Below are 16,923 nucleotides of genomic sequence, written 5' to 3'. Positions count from 1 at the left end.
ATCTTCTTCTCTTTCTTTCTTTTTAATTTTTTGAGGTAGGGTTTTGCTCTAGGCTGTGCTGACTTGGAATTCACTATGTAATTTCAGGGTGACCTTGAACTCATGGAGATCCTCCTACCCAGTCTCCTGAGTGCTGGGATTAAAGGCATGTGCCACTATGCTCTGCTTTCTTTTGTTTCTTAATTTCATTTTCACTTTGTATAGAGACTTTTGACTTGTTCTAAATCAGACTCTTTTTATCAGACATTTTTTATATACTTAGAAATTTTATATTGTATTTCAGTTTATCTTGGTATTCCATTACTATCTTTTCATTTATTTTATTATTAATATATTATTATTATTAATGATTTTTAGACAGGGTTTCACTATATACCCAAGGCTTGCTTGAAATTCACTGTGTAGCTCAAATTTGTAATTCCTCTGCTTCTGTCTTCCCAGTGCTGGGATTATAGAAATGAGCCATCATGTTTGGCCTAATATATATATAATTTTTCTTTTTTGAGGTAGGGTCTCACTTTAGCCCAGGCTGACCTGGAACTCATTTTGTAGTTCTAGGCTGGCCTGGAATTTAAGCGATCCTCCTACCTCTGTCTTCCCAGTGCTGGGATTAAAGGCATGTGATGCCATGCCTGGTGTAACTCAATCTTTTTATTATTTTATTAGAAATGGAGCATTGAAAGAATGAGGCACTTTGTGACTTCCCTCTTACACAGGTACCAAGCATGGTAGCCATCCTACTGACATTTAAGATTTTCTTCTGTGATTCTGAATCAGCTTCTGGGTTGCTGCTGCTACAAAGGGCTCCAGTACTCAGCATTGCCTTCTCCCTAGTCAGTGTCACTTCTTGTTACACTGGGTTGAAATAGGGCTTCTTTTGTGGCCTGTGCCCTAATTGCATTAGGTGACATCATACACATTTTCCCTTGTTCATGGGCCAAGCTTCTGAGAGGTCAGAGCAAATGATCACTGAAGGTGGCTTTATATTATCCATCAGCAGGTTGCATTGACTGGCCACTCATGCATTTTCCAGATACTCTACCTTGCAGTAGACCTTCTTCTTCCTATTCCTTGTGGTATTTATTTATTTATTCATTTATTTGAGAGAGAGAGGCAGATAGAGAGAAAGAGAAAATGGACACACCAGAGCCTTTAACCACTGCAAACAAACTCCAGATGCATGCACCCCCTTGTTCATCTGGCTTATGTGGGTACTGAGGAATTGAACTCGAGTCTTTAATCTTCACAGGCAAATGCCTTAACTGCTAAGCCATTTCACCAGCCCCATTCCTTGTGGTTTTACCTTTTGGGCCACAGGAATGTTGTTGGGACAGCCACTGATCAGTCACACTGTGTAATATCATTTGGCTACTCTGCTGAAGTATGCAAAGGGAATATTGTGTGTCTCCATTCAGAAGACTAACACGTTTCAAGATGTTAACATTTGGGATAATGAAAAGCCAAGTGTGGTGGCATATGTCTTTAATTCCCAGCCTTTGAGAGGGAGGCTGAGGTAAGAGGATCACCTTGAGTTCAAGGCTAGCTAGGGCAACAGAATTCCAAGTCAGCTTGTGCCACCCTGAGTGGAAAAAATAAAAATAAATGTTTTTTAAAATAATGGAGCTGAAGCCGGGCGTGGTGGTGCACGCCTTTAATCCCAGCACTCGGGAGGCAGAGGTAGGAGGATCGCCATGAGTTCGAGGCCACCCTGAGACTACATAGTGAATTCCAGGTCAGCCTGAGCCAGAGTGAGACCCTGCCTCAAAAAACCAATAAATAAATAAATAAATAAATAAATAAAATAATGGAGCTGGGTGTGGTGGCACACACTTTTATAATCTCAACATTCAGGAGGCAGAGGTAGGAGGATTGCTGTGAGTTTGAAGCCAGCCTGGAGGAAAAGAAAAAAGAAATAAACTGGGCATGGTGGCTCACACCTTTAATCCCAGCACTCAGTGAGAGGCAGAGGTGGGAAGATTGCCAAGAGCTCGAGGCTTACTGACTATTATAGTGAATTTCAGGTCAGCCTGGCCTAGAGAGAGACCCTACCTCAAAGAACAAAACAAAACAAAAAAAGAAATAGTCTATTGCTGTCATGGCACACATCTATAATTACAGCAATTATAAGGCTGAAGTAGGAGGCTAGTGAGTTCAAGGCTGACCTGGGCTACATTAAGTAGCTTTAAGCCAGTATGAGCTACAAACCAGACCCTGTCCAAAAAAAATAAATAAAAGCCCAGGGAAGAAAGAGTGTTTCTTTTATTATTCCAGTGTTTAAAAATTCATTCAAATTTATTTATTTGCACATGTGTATGAGTATATGTATATGGGTGAGCCAGGGTCTATTCCCACTGCAAAAGAATGCCTCATCAGGTCTCAGGCTGGCCTTAAACTCACAGAGCTCCTCCTATCTCAGCCTCCCCAATGCTGGGATTAAAGATGTGTGAAACCTTGCCCAGGGCAAGTAGACTATTTCTAAGTCAAAGGCATTTTACAACAGTTTGGGGGGAGAGGTTATCAAATTAGTAAAAAATGAATTTTTAAAAAATATTGATTTACTTATTTGGGAAAGAGAGAAAGAATGGGCATGCCAGGGCCTCCAGCCACTGCAAACAAACTCCAGATGTATGTACCACATTATGCACCTGGCTCATGTGGGTACTGGAGGAATTGAACCTGGGTCCTTAGACTTTGTAGGCAAGTGCGTTAACTATTAAGCAATCTCTTCAGCCTCCCCCCCCCATGAACTTTTCTTTGTTTTTTTGAGGTAGGGTCTTGGTCTAGACCAGTCTGACCTGGAATTCACTATGTTGTCTCAGGCTGCCTCCTGAGTGCTGGGCTTAAAGGCATGCACTACATTTCTTTTCAGTTTCCCCTTATAGTCCTGATGCCTGTGCTTTTCACATATTCACTTTTTTCCATATGGCTTATTCATTTATAACATCTTAAACTTTAATTAGACCTCCTCCAATCTCTTACTTCCTTAAATCCCCTCATGTGATTCCCCTCCCCTCAGCCTTTTTTTCCTAAATATTTTTTTGTTTATTTTTATTTATTTTTTGAGTGACATACAGAGAGAAAGAGGGAGGGAGAGAGAGAGAGAATGGGTGCATCAGGGCCTCCAGCCACTGCAGACAAACTTCAGATACATACTCCACCTTGTGCATCTGGCTTACGTGGGTCCTGGGGAATTGAGCCTTGAACCAGGGTCCTTAGGCTTCACAGGCAAGCACTTAACTGCTAAGCCATCTCTCCAGCCCCATTCTTTCTAAATATTTTATTTTTATTTGAGAGAGGCAGAGAGAAAGCGAGAGAGAGAGAATAAATGAGAGAATAGTTATGTGAGGGCCTCCAGCCACTGCAAACTCCAGATGCATGTGCCACTTTGTGTATCTGGTTTATGTAGGTCCTGGGGAATTGAACTGTGGTCTTTTGGCTTTGCAGACAAACGTCTTAACTGCTAAGCCATCTCACCAGTTCCCCCCCCCCACCTTTTTGAGATGAGGTCCTGCTGTGTTGGCTAGCCTAGCCTAGAACTTCAGGACTCAAGCAGTCTTCCTACTTCAATCTCCCTCAAATATCTGGGACTATAGGCATGTGATACCGTATTGCTCACTGAAGTCTTTTTGTTTGTTTGCTTGTTATTTGAATTTTAGTTTTTCCAAAGTAGGGTGTCGCTCTCTATCTTAGGCTGACCTGGAATTCATTATGTAATCTCAGGTTGGCCTCAAACTCACGGCAATCCTCCTAACTCTGCCTCTCAAGTGCTGGGATTAAAGGCGTGCTCCACCATGCCCGGCTTTTTTCTTTGTTTTTTGAGGAAGGGTCTCGCTGTAACCCAGGCTTAAGTGGAATTCATTATGTAATCTTAGGCTGGCCTTGAACTCACAGTGATCCTCCTACTTCTGCCTGCTGAGTGCTGGGATTAAAGGTATGTACCACCATGCCTGGCAGAAGTCTTTTTTAAAAAATTAAATTAAATTATTTATTTATTTATGTGTGTGTGAGAGAGAGAGAGAATGGTCGCACCAGGGCTTCTAGCTATTGCAAATGAACTTCAGACTACATGTACCACCTTGTATATCTGGCTTATGTTGGTGCTGGGGAATTGAACCTGGGTCCTTAGACTTCACAGGCAAGTACCTTAACCACTAAGTCATCTCTCCAGCCTTCACAGAAGTCTTTTGAGGTATGGCAGATCCAAATTGAACTGTATCCTAACTATTAAATACATAGTGGATTTCAATGACTTAACTTGTGAAAAAAGATTATAAAATATTATTTATTTTATATTGACTACATTAAAATAATAGCTTATATATAACAGGCTTAGTAGTTACTTTATTAAAATTAATTTTCACGTGTGTGTGCGCGATGCATGTGTTCATTTGGGTATGGGCACGTGCACATGTCACAGTGCAGATGTGGAGGTTAGAGGACAGCCTCCGGTGCTGGTTCTTGCCTTCTACTCGCGTGAGGCAGGTCTGTTGTCTGTTGCTGTGTATACCAGGCTAGCTGGCCTACAAGCATTCAGAGATTTTCCTCTCTCTACCTTCTGAAGCTGCTGGTGCACTGGGATTATAGATGCATGTTACCCCACTGGGTTCTATGTGGGTCTTTGGGAATCCAAATTCTTCTCTTTATGCTTGTACAGCAAGAGTTTTAAATAATTAAATTTTGTATTTATTTATACCTGGGCATGGTGGCACATGCCTTTAATCCCAGCACCCGGGAGGCAGAGGTAGGAGGACTGCTGTGAGTTTGAGGCTATCCTGAGACTACATAGTGAACTCCAGATTAGCCTCAGCTAAAATGAGACCCTACCTTGAAAAACCAAAAAAAAAAAAAAAAAAAATATATATATATATATATATATATGCACACACACACACAACACTTGTAAACAGAAAGAGACAAAGACAGACAGAACTATATACATTGTCTTAACCACTAAGCCACCTCTCCAGTCCAAGAATTTTAACCATTCAGCCATCTCCTCAGACCTTACCTGATTTTTTTTTCCTACTTCTTTTTAATTGTAAAAATGTGGTTACTAGGGAGCTGGGGTGAATGCTTAGTGGTTAAAGGTGCTTCTTCACAAAGCGTACTGACCTGAGTTCGATTCCCCAGTACCCAAGTAAAGCCAGATGCACAAAGTGGTGGCATGCGTCTGGAGTTTGTTTGTAGTAACAAGAGGCCCTGGCATGCCCATTCTTTTTCTTTACAAATAAATAAAACTTAAAAAAAAAAAAAAAGGTCTGATGTGATGGTACATGCCTTTAATTCCAGCATGCCTTTAATTCAGTAGAAGTAGAAGGATCACTGTGAGTTAGAGGCCAGCCTGAGACTACAGACCAAAATCCAGGTCAGCCTGGGTTAGAGCAACACTCTACCTTGAAAAACCAAAGAATAAATAAATAAAATATGGTTAGTAGAAAATTCAAATGTTCATGAGACTTTGCATTTTATTCCTCAATTGAGTAGTGCTTGTCTAGAAAGTATTGCATTGTAAACAGATATAATTATCTGATTTGAGGCTTTTTGCCAGGTCAATACTACTCACTGGAGGTAGTAATTGAATAGTTATGCTCATAGCTTTATTTATTTGGCCTGCTTTTATTTTTACTTATTTATTTGAGAAAGAGAGTGAGAGAGAAAGAAAGAGGCAGAGAGAATGGGCATGTCAGGGCCTCCAGCTGAGGCAAATGAACTCCAGATGCATGCACCACCTTGTACATCTGGCTTAAGTAGGTCCTGGGGAGTTGAATCTGGGTCCTTTGGCTTCACAGGCAAGTTCCTTACCCACTAAGCCACCTCTCCAGCTCTGGCCTGCTTTTAAAGCCAGGTTCTAGAGTTGGGAAACCTTCTAATGCCACCATCTTCATCAGGGCCTCAGAGGGAAAGATACAGTTACTTAATGCTTTGGTTTGAAAATTGAATTATTGGCTGTTTTGTTGTTGTGTCAGTTCAGAACTTTTAAAAACTCTTGTTGTGCACCATATACTCTATTTTTTTTTTCAAGGTAGTGTCTTACTCTAGCTCAAGCTGTCCCAGAATTCACTATGTAGTTTCAGGGTAGCCTCAAACTCTCTGAGATCCTCCTATCTCTGCCTCCCAAATGCTGGGATTAACGGTGTGCACCACCATGCCTGGCATATCATACATCTTGTAAGGTCGTTTGGATGCAAGACAAATCAAATGATATCCCTGGCCATGAGGTACTTAGTCATAGAATGAAATGCAAACAAGACAGCAGTGTGATTTGTCATTCAGCAGCAGAAAATATCCAGTGGGTTTTTTGTTTTGTTTTGTTGTTGTTTTTTTTTTTTTTGAGATAGTTCTCACTCTAGCCCAGGCTGACCTGGAATTCACTCTATAGTCCCAGGTTGGCCTTGAACTCACAAGTGATCATCTTACCTCAGCCTCTCAAGTGCTGGGGTAATTCTTATATTTTTCTGATTTTTAATTTTTTAAAAATTGTTTTTATTTATTTATTTAAGAGAGAGAGAAGGAGAAAGAGGCAAATAGAGAATAGGCATGTCAGGGCCTCCAGCCACTGCAAATGAACTCCAAACACACATGCCCCTTGTGCAGCTGGCTTACATGGGTCCTAGGGAGTTGAACCTGGGTCCTTTGGTTTTGCACGCAAATGCCTTAACTGCTAAGCCATCTCTCCTGCCATATTTTTCTGATTTTTTGATCTCCCTCCCCCAAGTCCTTCCTTCTGTGGCAGCAGGTCAGAGAGTGGCCTTACTACATTTTCTACCCAAGGGCCTTAATCTTCATTCATCTAGGAGATAAGAGGTTTTTAAATCGGTCCCAAACCATTTTATAAGTATATTGACTCTTTTTTTTTTCTCCTTGAAACTTGATCTCATGTAGCCCAAGGCAATCTTAAACTCACTGTAGTCAAGGATGGCCTTGAACTCCTGATCTTCCTACCTCCATCTCTCAAGTTGTGAATTACAGCCCCATGCCCAGTTTTTTGATCAGGTTTGATAGTCTGCCTAAGAAGTTGAAATACTTAACTATCCTGGGTTAATTTAGGATTTGAAGAAATTAAATGAGTCTCCTTTCCTTCTGTCTTTTTCTGTGTTTTCTAAGTGTATAGAAAGATGAATGCTAGCAAACCAAAAGAAGAAAAACTAATAGAATAAGTTGCCTTTCTTTTGTGGATACCAGTGTGTTTGGAAAGCTACCCTGTGTTTATTTTCTGTGGCAATGGCCAAGCAGCTCAGGTTACACTGCCTTTTGTGTGTTGGGGGCAGGGGACAGCAAGTGACACAGCATTCAACAGACACTTACATAACCATGACTTCAGGGGACAGGTTTACTTTGTGAATGAACCTTCTAGGCTCAGGGAGATGATATTAGAGCACAGCATTTGCATTTTCTTCTCAGGCCTTGCCTGAAAAAATCAGCATCAGGAACACCTTTCCTTCAAACTAGCCTCTGTGCTTCCAGAACTTCTTTCCCTACCCTCTCTGTCATCAAGTTCCTGGAATACTGTATTTTAGAAATCTCAGAGGAACTGTCTCCAGGTAAGTCACTCAATCTGTGTGGTACTGTTTTCTCATGGTCATCCAGCTGGGCTGAAGTTGTTATCAGATTGTTTTTGGAAACTTGGTATTAAACTCCCTCTCCTGGCAGGTTAAATTCATTGCAAATTCCTTGGCTACCAGCATTTCTAGGTTTCATAAATGGAGTATTTTCATTCTGCAGATGGAGGAAGTAGACTATGAAGGGTCTGAGCTGAAGTGTAGAAATGTGATTTTTCTAAGGGCTATTTGCTGTGCTGATAGTGCCAGGAACAACTGTGCTTGTTAGAAGTGATGTTATCGCCTCATGATGGCAGAGTCATTTTACTTTGTTTGGCAAAGGCAGAGCCAAGTCACTTTACTTTCACTTTAGGGTGCTTTGCCTTTCACTTTCTGGGATTGGAAATCCAAATAACTGATAGAACCAAAAAAGGATGGAATATTAGAGATGAATGTTATAAATGAGTACTGAAGTCTAGTGAAGGTTTTAGTAAGTTATCCCAAGTCACTCACTCAGCTGGGACAGAATCCATGTGCCTCATTTTCTAGCCTGTCTTGCTTTTTTCCTTTTTAAAAATGCAGTTTTAAAAATTCATTTATTTGCAAGCAGAAAGAGGAAGAAAGTGGGGGAGAGAGAGAAAGAGAGAATGAGAATGCCAGGCCATCTAGTCACTGCAAACCAACTTGAGATGTATGCGCCACTTCATTCATCTGGCTTTATGTAGATATTGGGGAATCAAACCCTGATCATTAAGCTTTGCAGGCAAATGCCTTAATTGCTGAGCAATTTCTCCAGCTCCCTTTTTTTTTTTTTTTTCTTCATGGTAGGGTCTTGCCCTAGCTCAGGCTGACCTGAAATTAATTGGCTGACCTGAAATTCACTCTGTTGTCTCAGGGTGGCCTCGAACTCATGGCGATCCTCCTACCTCTGCCTCCCGAGTGTTGGGATTAAAGGCGTGCGCCACCATGCCCGGTTTATGTCTCCTTTTTAACTTACTGGCCTCTGCTACTAAGTATTTTCATTTTCACGCAGAAGCCCAATCATCTGCAGCTAGGATCCACATATGAAAGAGAATATGTGGCGCTTGGCTTTCTGGGCCTGGGTTACCTCACTTAGTATAATCCTTTCCAGGTCCATCCATTTTTCTGCAAATTTCATAACTTCATTTTTCTTTACCGCTGAGTAGAACTCCATTGTATAAATGTGCCACATCTTCATTATCCACTCATCTGTTGAGGGACATCTAGGCTGGTTCCATTTCCCGGCTATTATAAATTGAGCAGCAATAAACATGGTTGAGCACATAGTTCTAAGGAAATGAGATGATTCCTTCGGATATATGCCTAGGAGTGCTATAGCTGGGTCATATGGTAGATCAATCTTTAGCTCTTTTAGGAACCTCCACACTGATTTCCACAATGGCTGCACCAGATTGCATGCCCACCAGCAGTGTAGAAGGGTTCCTCTTTTTCCACATCCCCGCCAACATTTATGATCATTTGTTTTCATGATGGTGGCCAATCTGACAGGAGTGAGATGGAATCTCAATGTAGTTTTAATCTGCATTTCCCTGATGACTAGTGACATAGAACATTTTTTTAGATGCTTATATGCCATTCGTATTTCTTCCTTTGAGAATGCTCTATTTAGCTCCATAGCCCATTTCTTGATTGGCTTGTTTGATTCCTTATTATTTAACTTTTTGAGTTCTTTGTATATCCTAGATATTAATCCTCTATCAGATATATAGCTGGCGAAAATTTTTTCCCATTCTGTAGGTTGCCTCTTTGCTTTTTTCACTGTGTCCTTTGCAGTGCAAAATCTTTGTAATTTTATGAGGTCCCAGTGATTAATCTGTGGTTTTATTGCCTGAGCAATTGGGGTTGTATTCAGAAAGTCTTTGCCAAGACCAATATGTTGACTTTTTCCTCTAGCAGTTTCAGAGTTTCAGGTCTGATGTTAAGGTCTTTAATCCATTTGGACTTAATTCTTGTGCATGGCGAGAGAGAAGAATCTATTTTCATCCTTCTGCAGTTATTTATCCAGTTTCCCCAACACCATTTGCTGAAGAGGCTGTCTTTTCTCCAATGAATATTTTGGGCATTTTTATCGAATATCAGGTGGCTATAGCTACTTGGGCTTACATCTGGGTCCTCTATTCTGCTCCACTGATCTACATGTCTGTTTTTGTGCCAGTACCACGCTGTTTTTGTTACTATGGATCTGTAGTATAGGTTAAAATCAGGTATGGTGATACCACCAGTCTTATTTTTGTTGCTCAGTAATATTTTAGATATTAGAGTTTTTTTTGTGATTCCAAATGAATTTTTGGATTGTTTTTTCTATTTCCATGAAGAATGTTTTTGGAATTTTGATAGGGATTGCATTAAATGTGTAGATTGCTTTTTGGTAAGCTTGCCATTTTCACAATATTGATTCTTCCAATCCAGAAACACTTTCTAGTGTCTTCTGCAATTTCTCGCTTGAGTGTTTTAAAGTTCTCATTGTAGAGATTCTTTACTTCCTTGGTTAGGTTTATTTCAAGGTACTTTATTTTTTTTTTGATGCAATTGTGAATGGGAGTGATTCTGTGATTTCGTCTCTGTGTGTTTGTTGTTAGCATATATGAAGGCTACTGATTTCTGTGTATTTATTTTGTATCCTGCTACTTGGCTGTAGGTTTTGATCCACTCTAACAGTTTGCTAGTAGAGTTTTTAGGGTCCTTTATGTATAGAATCATGTCATCTGCAAATAATGATAACTTGATCTCTTCCTTTCCAATTTGTATCCCTTTTATGTGTGTCTCTTGCCTTATTGCTATGGCTAAGACTTCCAAAACTATATTAAATAAAAGTGGGGACAGTGGACACCCTTGTCTTGTTCCTGATTTTAGTGGAAAAGCTTCCAGTTTATCCCCATTTAGTAATATGTTGGCTGTAGGCTTGTCATAAATAGCTTTTATTAGATTGAGATATGTTCCTTCTATTCCCAGTCTCTGTAGGACTTTTATCATGAAGGGATGTTGGATTTTGTCAAATGCTTTCTCTGCATCCAATGAGATGATCTTGTGATTTTTGTCCTTCAACCCGTTTATATAATGTATTACATTTACAGATTTGCGTATACTGAACCATCCCTGCATCTCTGGGATAAAACCTACTTGGTCAGGGTGAATGATCTTTTTGATATACTCTTGTATTCTGTTTGCAAATATTTTGTTGAGAATTTTTGCATCTATGTTCATGAGGGAGATTGGTCTGTAATTTTCTTTTTTTGTTCTGTCTTTGCCTGGTTTTGATATCAGGGTGAATCTGGCCTCATAGAAGGAGTTTGGTAGAATTCCTTCTTTTTCTATTTCCTGGAAAAGCTTAAGAAGCAATGGTGTTAATCTCTTCCTTGAAGGTCTGGTAAAATTCAGCAGTGAATCCATCTGGGCCTGGGCTTTTTTTAGTTGGGAGATTATTGATAACTGTTCAGATCTCCATGTTTGTTATAGGTCTATTTAAGTGATTAATCTCATTTTGATTTAATTTAGGTAGGTCATATAAATCAAGGAAAGCATCCATTTTTTTCAGATTTTCATACTTTGTGGAGTATATGCTTTTATAGTATGTTCCATAATGCCCAGCCCCTTTCTTTAATTTTTTTTAAAAAATCATTTATTTATTTGCTAGAAAAGAGAGAGAGAGAGAAAGAATGGGTGCAGCAGGACCTCTGGCCACTACAAACTCTAGATGCAAGCGCCTTAACTGCTGAGCCATCTCTCCAGCCCTAAAAGAGCTTTTTTTTTTTTTTTTTTTTTTGAGGTAGGTTCTCACTTTAGCCCACATTGACATGGAACTCACTCTCTCACTCTGTAGTCCCAGGCGCTGGCCTTGATCTCACAGACCACTACCTCCTGAGTGCTAGGATAACAGGTGTGTACTGGGCTGGGGAGATGGCTTAGTGGTTAAGGCACTTGCCTGCAAAGCCAAAGGACCTAGGTTCAACTTCCCAGGACCCATGTAAGCCAGGTGTACAAGGTGGTGCATGTGTCTGGAGTTGGTTTGCTGGAAGTCCTGTGGTGCACCCATTCTCTCTCTTCCTCTGCTTCTCTCTCTGTCTCTCTCAATTAAAAAAAAAGTGCTTGCCATGACTGAAAGTTGTTAAAAGAGGTTTTAATCATTTTAAAAAATGATTTTTTTCTGTGTATGTGTGATGTGTGTGTAGGGGGTGGGTGCTGGGTTTAAAGGCATGTGTCACCATGGCTGGCTTTATTTATTTGGTTTTTCGAGGTTGGGTCACCCTGTAGGATTTTTATTTTTTTGTTTGGTTTTTAAAAGTAGAGTCTCATGTTTTTATTTATTCATGTATTTATTTATTTAGTATATTATTTATGTATTTGAGAGAGAGAGAGAATGGGCACACCAGGGCCTCCAGCTACTGCAAATGAACTCCATATGCATTTGTTCCCTTGTGTATCTGGCTTATGTGGGCCTGGAGAGTCGAACTGTGATCCTTTGGCTTTGTAGGCAAATGCCTTAATCACTAAGCCATCTCTCCAGCCCCTAATGTATGTATTTATGTATTTATTGTTTATTTATTTGAGAATGACAGACAGACAGAGAAAGAAACAGGCAGATAGAGAGAATGGGCACGCCAGGACCTCTAGCCACTGCAAACAAACTCTAGATGCGTGTGCTACCTTGTGCATCTGGCTTACGTGGGTCCTGGAGAATTGAGCCTCAAACTGGGGTCCTTAGGCTTCACAGGCAAGTGCTTAATTGCTAAGCCATCTCTCCAGCCCCTGTATTTATTTTTTGAGCCAGCGTCTTGTATCCTTGAATCTTGAACTTGATATGTTGTCAGATAAAGCTGTTTTTTTGTTTGTTGTTTTTTTGGTTTTTCGAGGCAGGGTCTCACTCTATGTCAGGCTGACCTGGAATTCATTAGGCTTAGGATGACCTTGAACTATGGTGATCAGTCTATGTCTGCCTTGAGTGCTGGAATTAAAGGTACGCACAGTCATCTAAAGCTGACTTTTGAATAACTGATCCTTATGCTTCCACCTCCAAGCACTGAGATTATAGTATGCCCTACTTTGTCTGGCTCTAAAAATTAATTTATAAATTAATTTATTAGTGCAGTTTACTTAGCTAAATCCAGAATTCTAAGCAAAGTTTTATCTCTTTGCCACTGTATTAGGTAGGTAGTTGTTATCACAATAGCTCCACTAATTTTAATAATTTAAGTTCCTGACAGTTTATTTTCAGTTCTGGAAAACTCTAGAATAGATATATTCTAATAGGAAAATGGAGAGAGGTGATATACGCATGCAACTTCTCCCATTACACCATCTTCATCACCTGCTTCTGGGGGTTCTGGTCTATTCAGGCTACTGGAAGGACAAAGATGGTAGGAGTTGGATGTGTTTAGACTGGAGGTGGCACACTACCCACATGCCTCCTTTATTCCCCTTGCTAGAATTCAGTCATGTTGCTGAACTGCCAAGGAAGCCAGAAAAAAAACAAAACGGGACTAGTGGTCAGATGGGCCCAATGCTCACTACATACATACTCACTGATCGTCCTCTGAAATAATTGCATGTCTTTGAAGCTAATTTTATGTACTTAATACAATGAGAGACACAAAAAAACTGAGACTGCAACTCTCAATAATTCCCCTATTACCTGATGATCATTATTATTAATCTCCTATAGGTCCTTTCCACCTTAAGGCTTTTATTTTTTATTTTATTTTATTTTATTTTTTTTTAAAGATTTTATTTTCATTTATTAATTAGAGACAGAGAGAGGAAGAGAGAGAGTGTGTGAGAATGGACACGTCAGGCCTCTAGGCACTGCAAACGAACTCCAGACACATGCACCATCATGTGCACCTGGCTTACATGGGACCTGGAGAATCGAACCGGGGCCCTTAGGCTTCGCAGGCATGTGCCTTAACCACTAAGCCATCTCTCCAGCCCCACCTTAAGGCTTTTAATCATTTGAAATAGTAAAAATAATTTTTTTGTTTTTATTTTGTTTATTTGAGAATGACAGAGCGAGAAAGAGGCAGATAGAGAGAGAATGGGTGCTCCAGGGCCTCCAGCCACTGCAAACGAACTCCAGACGCGTGCTCCCCCTTGTGCATCTGGCTTACGTGGGTCCTGGGGAAGCAAACCTCAAACTGGGGTCCTTAGGCTTCATAGGCAAGCTCTTAACTGCTAAGCCATTTCTCCAGCCCTGTAAAAATAATTTTTTAGGGCTGGGGAGGTGGCTCAGCAGTTAAAGGTGCTTATTTGCAAAGTCTGTTGGGCCAGATTCAGTTCCCCAGTAATTTACTCATGTAAAGCCAGACACACAAAATGACACATGCATCTGGAATATGTTTGCACCGGCAAGAAGCCCTGGCTTACCTATTCTCTCCCTGTCTCATAAACAAATAAATAAATGAGAGAAGAAACTTTTAGAGCTTGAGTAAACAGTGGTAGTATTTTCCTGATATGCAGGAAGTCCTGGGCTTATTCCCCAGTCATACCCCCTCTCCCAAAAATAGGAGCTGGAGAGATGATTCAGCAGTTTAAGGCACTTGCTATAAGCCTGCCAGACCCAAGATCAACTCCCTAACAATCACCCCGGTAAAGTAGGATGCAGAGTAGCACATGTGTCTGATCTGAATGTGCCTATGGAGTGGAAGGTGGAACCAGGAGAATCTGGAAGCACATATGAAGTGAAACTGCAGAAACAATACCAAAGGGAGACTGTCTCAAGCAGGGTGGGGGGAGGGAGAGGACACACACTCTGAAGTTGTTCTCAGACCTTCACATGTGCACTGTGCACAGGTAAGCCTACACACACACACACACCTACCCTCACCCACGCATACAGAAACATACACGGTGGGAAAAAAAAGATAAATATTAAGCGGTTGGAGAGATGGCTTAGCAGTTAAGGTGCATGCCTGCAAAGCCTAAGGACCCAGGTTTGATTTTCCAGGTCCAATGTAAGCCAGATGCACATGTTGGCTCATGTGTCTGGAGTTCATTTGCAATGGCTGGGAGCCCTGGCGCACCAATTCTCTCTCCCTTTCTCTGTCTCTTTCTCTTCTGTCTCTAATAAACAAATAAATCTTTTTTTTTTTTAAGGAGGTTTCCATGTGGCATCTTCATCCTCTCTTAATTTATTTTATATATATATATACACATATACATATACATACACATACATACATACACACACAGATGTATGTATGTATGTATGTATGTATGTATATGTATCTATTTATTTATTTATTTTGAATTGTTGAGGTAGGGTCTCACTCTAGCTCAGGATTTCACTGTGTAGTCTCAGGGTGGCCTTGAATTCATGGTGATCCTCCTATCTCTGCCACCTGAGTGCTGGGATTAAAGGTATGCGCCACCATGCTCGGCTTAATATATAAGTTTAAAAAATATTTTTAAATTTTATTTTACATATTTGAGAGAGAGAGAGAGAGAGAGAGAGAGAGAGAGAGAGAGAGAGAGAGAATGGGCACACCAGGGCCTCCAGCCACTGCAAATGAACTCCAGATGCATGGATCCTGGAGAATTGGCCCTGAATCCTTAGGCTTTGCAGGCAAGTGCCTTAACCACTAAGCCATCCTGCCAGTCCCAATATATAATTTGTTTTTTGCTTTTTGTTCCAGCTCAGGCTGACCTGGAATTCACTATGTAGTCTCAGGGTGGCTTTGAACTCTCAGCGATCCTCCTACCTCTACCTCCCAAGTGCTGGGATTAAAGGCATGCACCACTATGCCCAGTTTATATATCTTTTTAACTGACAACTTCCATACTTACAGACAATATACCATGATAATTCCCTCCCCTCCCCTCCCCTCCCCCACTTCCCCTTCACAACTCTACTCTCCAGCATATCCCCTCCTTCTCTCCATTAGCCTCTGTTTTATTTTGATGTTAGTGCCTTTTCTTCCTATTATGAGGATCTTGTAAAGGTATTGCTAGGCACTGGGAGGTTGTGGATATCATCCTCTTAAATTTTGATTAACCCTTCTTCCACCCTTCCTTTACTCAATCTCTTCTCCTGACCTCACTTAGACCATTCCACCCCAGTGATCATCGACTTACATATATACAATATAGTCTCCCTAAGTCCTCCCCTCTCCTATCTCCTCTCTCCCCTATAGATCCTTTCTAGCTTATTGGCCTCTGCTACCAATTTTTATTCCAACTCACATACAAATCTAAACATTTGTAGCTAGGATAAACATATGAGAGAGAACATGTGGCATTTGGCTTTTTGGGCCTGGGTTACCTCACTTAATATAATCTTTCCAGATCCATCCATTTCCCTACAAATTCTATAGATTTTTTTTTTTTTATTTTTAGCAAGGGGGGAGAGATGGAGAGAATTGGGGCACCAGAGCCTCAGCCACTGCAATTGAACTCCAGATGCTTGCACTGCCTAGTGGGCATGTGCAACCTTGCACTTGCCTCACCTTAGCGTCTGTCTCATATGGGATCTGGAGAGAGATCGAAAGTGGGTCTGTAGGCTTCATAGGCAGGCAAGCGCGAAGTCATCCCTTCAGCCCTAATTTCTTATTTCGTTTTTTTGAGTTCTTTGTGTATTCTGGATGTTAATCTTCTGTCAGATGTATAGCTGGTAAAGATTTTCTCCCATTCTGTAGGTTGCCTCTTTGCTCTATTCACAGTGCCCTTTGCTATACAAAAGCTTTTTAATTTCACAGGGTCCCAGTGGTTAATTAATGGTTTTATTTCCTGAGCAACTGGGGTTGCCTATGCCAATGTGTTTTCCTCTAGCAGTTTCAGAGTTGCAGGTATGGTATTAAGGTCTTTGGTCCATTTGGATTTGATTCTTGTGCATGGAGGGAGATAAGGTTCTATTTTCATTCTTCTATGTATAGACATCCAGTTTCCCCAACACATTTGTTAGAGGCTGTTTTTTCTCCAATGAATATTTTTGTTGAAAATCAGATGGTTGTAGCAACCTGGATTTATATTCATGTCCTGTATGCTGTTCCATCAATCTACGTGTTTGTCTTTGTGCCAGTACCATACTACTTTTGTGTACTATGGCTCTGTAATACAGCTTAAAATCAAGTATGGTGATACCACCAGCCTTTTAGTACTTTATTTTATTATATTTTATTTTCTTTCTTTCTTTCTTTCTTTCTTTCTTTCTTTCTTTCTTTCTTTCTTTCTTTCTTTTTTTTTTTGAGGTAGGGTCTCACTCTAGCCCAGGCTGACCTGGAATTCACAGTGATCCTCATACCTCTGTGCTGGGGTTAAAGGCATATGCTACCATGCCTGGCCTATTGTTGTTTTTTGAGGTAGGATCTCACTCTAGCTCAGGCTGACCTGGAGTTCACTATGTAGTCTCAGGGTG

General features: G+C 40.6%; 1 protein-coding gene across 16 annotated transcripts in view; it reads left to right on the top strand.

The window, feature by feature from the left end:
* Window positions 1-16,923, top strand: part of Clip1 (CAP-Gly domain containing linker protein 1) — a 149,965-nt gene that overhangs the window by 16,471 nt on the left and 116,571 nt on the right. The window lies entirely within an intron of this gene.

The sequence above is a fragment of the Jaculus jaculus genome, chromosome 13, assembly GCF_020740685.1.
Source record: "Jaculus jaculus isolate mJacJac1 chromosome 13, mJacJac1.mat.Y.cur, whole genome shotgun sequence".
Taxonomy (NCBI): domain Eukaryota; kingdom Metazoa; phylum Chordata; class Mammalia; order Rodentia; family Dipodidae; genus Jaculus; species Jaculus jaculus.
Note: the sequence above shows the minus strand (reverse complement) of the source record. Positions and strands in the feature narration are given on the sequence as shown.